This window comes from Meriones unguiculatus, chromosome 7, assembly GCF_030254825.1.
Source record: "Meriones unguiculatus strain TT.TT164.6M chromosome 7, Bangor_MerUng_6.1, whole genome shotgun sequence".
Lineage (NCBI taxonomy): Eukaryota > Metazoa > Chordata > Mammalia > Rodentia > Muridae > Meriones > Meriones unguiculatus.
In genome coordinates, this window is record NC_083355.1 from 41,349,385 (window position 1) to 41,356,123 (window position 6,739).

A 6,739-nucleotide genomic window follows, 5' to 3' on the forward strand; every position below is an offset into this window, starting at 1 on the left:
TACAAAAATTCTGAAAAAATGAAAAACAGAAAGAAACTGTTACTACTGTAATTACTTTATCGCCATCCCCATGGAATAACTTCCTATTTCTCACATGTGTGTATGCCTTACATAGCTGCATGGGAATATATGTTTGCATATGGTCTGTATTTTTACATTTGTATGTATACATACATGTATGTGCCTGCTTGTCTGAATGTATACCATGAGCTCTCAGGTGCCCGTGGAGGCCAAAGCGGCTACCGAATCTCCTAGAACTAAATCCCAGACTGCTGTGAGTCATCACCTGTGGGTGCTGGGAACTGACCTTGGGTCCTCTGCAAGAGCAGCAATGTTCTTAACTTCTGGGCCATCGCTGCAGCCCAAACCTCTTACTTCTAAACCAACCATCACCCTTGTGCATATATTCTTAGAGGAAAATGCTTAAAGAATGTCTCGACTTGAGGAACCAGAATTCCATCCACAGAGATCACTCTCACAGACTCACAACTTCCAGGTTCTCCCTTCTGAATGCCACATCCCTCGAGCACCCTAGAGCATGGAGAAGGGAACAACTGTGGGGATTAGAGTGAATGTGTAAGGAGCAGATGCGGTCATGAGTCGGTGTGTATTGCTGACAAGAGCACTGTCATGTCAAGGACCCTTAGAGCCTCAGACCAATAGACATGGCAAAAACTTTCCCAGCTAAGGCTCAGAGAAATGAAAAATCTGACATAGCTTGTGATGTAATGGTTATTCACTAAAGTCTGGGTTGATAAAATGGCTCAGGGATTAAAGGCGCTTGCTGTCAAAACTTATGACCTGAGTTTGTTTGATTCCTGGGATCTAGATGGTAGAGTGTTGCAAGTTGTCCTTCAAACTTCACATGTGTACGTGCGCATGCACACACACACACACACACACACACACACACACACAAAATGAGCAAACAAATAAATAAAGGTAAAACTTGGGCTGGGAATGTGGCTTAGTTGGTAGAGTGTTTGCTTAGCACACACACAGACCTGGGTTTGACTCCCAGCACCACATAGAACCAGGCATGGTAGAAATGCACCTGAAATCCCAGGACTCAGGAGGAGGAAGGAGGAGGATCAGAAATTCAACATTATCCGTGACTACATAGTAAGCCTACTAGGGCTACACAGGACCCAGGGAGAAAAAAGACAGGAAAAAATAAAAGAATGGGGAAAAGAGAGAAGGTCCTCACTCTGGGATCCTGCTGGCTTGAGAGCCAAGAAAGTTCATCCCAACTGAAAACATCAAAATCACCAACAGAGATAGTACCTCTTCCCAAAGACATCTTCAAAAAGAAGCAAAACTCTGCTGACTTAGAGCCAGAACACTGGTGGTTTTGAGTTCCACTGAATCAGCACCCGTCTCTCATTCTTAAGCCTGGACAACATACTTCATGGGGGAGAGGGAGCAAGACTGGAGTGGGAGGATCAAGTAGGGATGGGGAGAGCGTGGATGGAGGGAATATGGGAACAGGCAGCTAAAATTTAGGACCATTTGAGGGGTAGCGCGGATTCATAGCCAGCCATCGTTGGATTAGCTAGAGTGCAACCTGTGACTCTAATTAATCCCATATATATGGGATATAGATACAGAGATACAGATAGAGATAGAGATTCATTATATAAGTTCTGTTTCTCTAGAGAACTCTGACTAGTACACCAGCCAGTATCTGATTTGACTTAAGGTCCACTCCAGGAGATGGAATCCAGACCTGACAGTTTCAGGTGACAAAGGACCAGAGACTAGATAGCCCAGGGTAAAACCAAATACTACTGGTCTTAAAAAAAAAAAAAAGTGTACTGATAAAAATAACTCCTAATGATATTCTGCTGCACTCATAGATGGGTACCTTGTTCAACCATCGTCAGAGAACCTTCCTGCTTCAGCAGATGGGAATAGATACAGAGACTCACAACCAGGCATTATGAATAGAGTGAGAGACTTTGAAACACTCAGCCCTAAATGGTCCCTCTAATCCCTCCTTCAGGGATCGGGGAACCCCATGGAACAGAAGGAAAAAAAACTGTAAGAGCCAGAGTGGATGGAGGACACCAAGAAAACAAGGACCTCTAAATCAATATGAACAAACTCATATGAACTCATAGAAAATGGTAGCACACTTATGGTCTGCATGGGCTTGTTCCGGGTCTTCTGCAGGTTCCGGGTCCTCTGCACATATACTATGGCATCCGGTTTAGAGTTAGGGACTCCTGAGTTTGTGAATAAGAGGGTCTCTTTGTGCATTTCCCTTTAGCTATTTTCCTTCTTTGGTTAGTCTTGTCCAACTTTAATGTGATAGTTTTTGTTTTATTTATTTATTTATTATTTGCACATTATTCTGGCTGCATGTCTGTGTGTGCGCCAGAAGAGGGCACCAGATCTCACTATAGATGGTTGTGAGCCACCATGTGGTCGCTGGGATTGAACTCAGGACCTTTGGAAGAACAGCCAGGGCTCTTAACCTCTGAGCTCTCTCTCCAGCCCCAAGCCTATCCTTTTCCAATGAGAAACAGAGAGGGAGTGGATATGGATGGGAGGGAGGTGGGGAAACTGGGAGGAGTAAAGTGACGTGGAACCAAAACCAGGATATATTATATGAGGAAAGAATATATTTTTAATAAAATAAAATAAAGAAACCACCTTACAGTATCATTTGCAGAATGAAATTATTTAAGAAAAAAAAGGCAACCAGTGTATATTTTATGTCACTTTATTTTTAAAAGTTTTTGAGAGACGGGCGTGGGGGTGCACACCTGTAATCCCAGCCCTTGGGGAGGCAGGGGCAGGCAGCTCTCTGTGGGTTCGAGGCCAGCCTGGTCTACAAAGTGAGTTCAGGACAGCCAAGGCTGTACAGAGAAACTCTGTCTTGGAAAAAAAAAGTTTTTGAGGCAGCATTTTACTATGTAGCACTGGATGGCTTAGACCTTGTAGTAGACCAGGCTACTAGCCTGGGATTCATAGGATCCAACTGTGTCTGTCTCCCACTGCCGGGATTAGAGGTGGGCACTACCAAGCCCAGGGAGGTAACAGGAACCCTGGTAAGTGCATTGGTAGGGACTCTGGGTACAGTGTAACACGAAGAAAGAGAAATAGAAAGGCTGACTGGAAGAGGAAGAATGAGGAAGGATGAACGTAGGTAGTGGATGTGAGTATGGAAGAGGATGTAAAGCTAATCATCTTTCTTAGTTCTAATCCTGTCACAGACTTGTTGGTTTGGGTGGAATAGATAAGTGCATAGAATATATTTTATACCAAAAAGAGTATCGGTAACGGAAGCATCACGGCTTCCATCCCAAATGCCTCCGCTAACTGTATAGAAGTTTACCGAGTTAAATATAGTTTGGATCTGGTTAATTTTGGTGCGAGGAGTTTTTATTTATTTGCAAGGTTTCTTGATAGTAAAGTTTATCAAATTAAAAGACTATTAATGAAAATAAATAAATTATTTTCCATATGGATTTAAAACTCATGGGCGGAGTGATGCATACATTTGTTTATGACAAGCAACTGAAATTAACACCAAGAAGCAGCAGCAGCATCAGGGAATTATGGGTGGCAGAGAAGCTGAGCCTGGAGCAAGTGTGACCATACTGAGGAACCAGCCTACTCCCTTTAAGTAAAAGGCCTTCTCTCAGGCCACCTGCAGGAGAACGGGGGTAACTCAGCACGAATGGAGCTAGAATCTTGATCATGTAGATCTTTTGGTCCCACCCACGTCTTCCTATAATTCATGTCAGCGCTCCAAAGATGGACTTGGGGTCACTGAGACCCTTTCCCTGTGTCTCTTCCAAATGTGCTACATGGATTCGATGCCTAGCTCTGCATTACGTCATTACTAGTTGCTTTAATATGGGTGGCCAGGCCTCGTCCCTAGAGACCCCCAGAGTGGGTGCTTTTGCCCTAAAACACCAGAAACATCAGAGCCCTGTTGATACCAGCAGATATTGGGGGCCAATGGGCACCCCAGAGAGGCTCCGGATTCTCTGTCTTGGAACAAGAAGCTGGACAGAGACATGCAGACAGCAGCAGAGGCCGGGGCACTGTGTTAAGTGGCATACTTCTGGGGACAGTGAGATGGCTCACAGGGCAAAAGCACTTAGCACACCAGCCTGATAACCTGAGTTTGATTCCTGGATCCCATCATGGGAAGAAAGAACCAACTCCAGAGAGTTGCCTTTTGACTGCATGTGCACATATGTGCCTGCACTCACACACATACAAACATACATACAAACACAATAAAGGTAATAAAAAGTAAAACAAAGAGAGGAAACAGCATCCTTTCAAGGGGGAGGAAGCTGACTGGACCAATGCAAGAGAGGGGCTGGAGAGAGCTTTCAGCAGTTAAGGTGCTGGTTGCTCATCAGAGGACAAGAGTTTGGTTACCAGGACCCATGTCAGACAGGGTCATTTAGCTACTGTGGGCTTTTTACCTTCTAGCTGATACATGTAGATGCATGTATGACTTCAGACATCACATGTGTCACTACAGTCTTAATTGCCACCCTCATGTGTCTGTTTCAGTATCATCCTGTGCCACAGATCACCTTCAGAAGCTCTGGAGGGCCTCAGTGCCTTCCCAAGGGGCCCAAACCAATTGTAATGGCTTCAGCTGGGACTTTTCAGTTTTCTTCTTTGCCAACTACTATTTCTCCTGTGCCAATTTTGCAGATGTCACTCGCAACCCTGCCCCCTACCTCACTATCAGAAAGGCTGTTCTACTGGCTTTGGGTAACCACTTTTTGACACCTGTAATCCAGCCACGACCACAAGAAGCAGTAAGAATGATCTTGGGAGACTGGAGAGAAAGCTCAATGGTTAGAGCACTAGCCACTCTTCCTGAGGACCCAGATTCAATTCCCAGCACCCACATGGCAGCTCACAACTGTCTGCGACTCCAGCTCCAGGGAATCCTTCAGACAGGCAAACATGCAGGCAAAGCACCAATGTGCATGAAATAGAAATAAGCAAAACTGTTTTTAAAAAAAAAAATGATCCTGGAAGAAAGACAGCCTGTCCAGCAAACAGTGCTTAGAAAACTAGAGATACACACAGTAGGGAGAAACCCAAATTTCAGTCTCTTACTCGGTGCAAATTGATCAAAGACCTCCATGTAAGACCTAAAAGTCTGAAACCACTGCAGGAGCATGGGGAAAATACTTCGAGGTGTACAGCAGACTGAAACATTAAAGAGACAGAGCACAAATAGCTGTGCCTCACCAGGAAGAAACAGTTTTCCTTCTGAAGGGTCTTTGATGGGAAGTAGGAACAAAGCCCTGCGCCTCCCTCCCTTCACCTGCACCCTAATCTTTACGGGTTGTTCTAAATTCAGACTTTTCACAGGCAGTCGAGATGCTTCCTTGTTTCTTTCACTTGCAAAATTAGCTGGAGAGACAGTTCATCCTGTAACAGCTGCTTGCTGCTCTTGAAGAGTTCCTGAGTTCAGTTCCTGGCAGCTCACAGCCCCCTGCAACTCCCGTTCTGGGGCTCTGGTGACCTCTCTGGCCTCCAAGGCACCTGCACTCACGTCACCACACACACACACACACACACACACACACACACACAAATAGAATCTAAGAATTTTTGGTTATCAAACTCAGCAAGAAGTTTAGTTCAGCCTGGAGATTAGGTAGGAAAGGGGAAGGTCTGCCCTAGAGACTCTCAAAAGAGGAGAGACCTAAGGTATAAGTGGTAATCCCTGGCCTTGTAAGGCATGTGGAAGGAGAGCCAGCCAGTCTCCACCAGTTTTGAGGGTTAACTTGGTCAAGACCTCCTTCAGGGTCCAATTCTTCCTCTCTACCTCACCTGAACTTTGGGGATGATGCGTACAGTGTAGCTTCCAGTTTATCTCCAATATATTTGTCAACCCCTGTGTTGCCTGAGAAATAAAGGTTGGTCCGTTGTCTGAGCCTAGGAGAGTGGGCAGTCCATACCTGGGTGTTCTGTCTTCCGGCATCTTCTTAGCCACTACATTGGCAGTTTCCTTCTTAGTGGGGAAGGCTTCTACCCATCCTGAGAGGCATCTACAAAGACTAGCAAATACTTGTAGCCATACATTTCTGGCTTTATTTCAGTATAATCTATTTCCCAATTGGCTCCAGGTTGTTGGCCTCTTACCCAGGTTCCTGTTGTCTCTTGGCTGAAGCCAGAAGCATTAATGGCCTGGCAAATGGGGCAGCGAGAGACAGCTTTTCCTACCATTGCTCCTAAGTGAAAAAATCTTGTATTTGGCCTCCCTCATTAACTCTTTAACTTTTCTTTGTCTAAGATGGGTATTCTGGTGAATCTGGTGTATATGCTGTTTGGCAATGTCCTTGGGGAAGACGATCTGGTTATCAGCCATATGTAACCGGCATCTTCGGTAGATTCCCTGGCATTTGGCCTGATCTCGTTTATTCTCCTCATTGTAATGGGGCGTCGCCGGGAGCTCAGGCGGCACTTAGGTGACGTTTAATGCAGCCTCCCTTGCAGTTTGGTCTGCCCACCCGTTTCCCTGAGCCTCCATTGAATCGCCCGTTTGGTGTCCCAGGCAGTGAACAATGGCAACTTTGGTGGGGAGCCATAATGCTTCCAGGAGGACCAAATTTTCTTCTTTATTTTTAGCAGTTTTACCCTCGGCTGTCAGGAGGCCCCTCTCCTTGTAGATAGCTCCATGTATGTGGGCTGTGACAAGGCATACCTGATGTCCCCTTTGGCCATCCATAAGGCCTTGGTCAGAGTG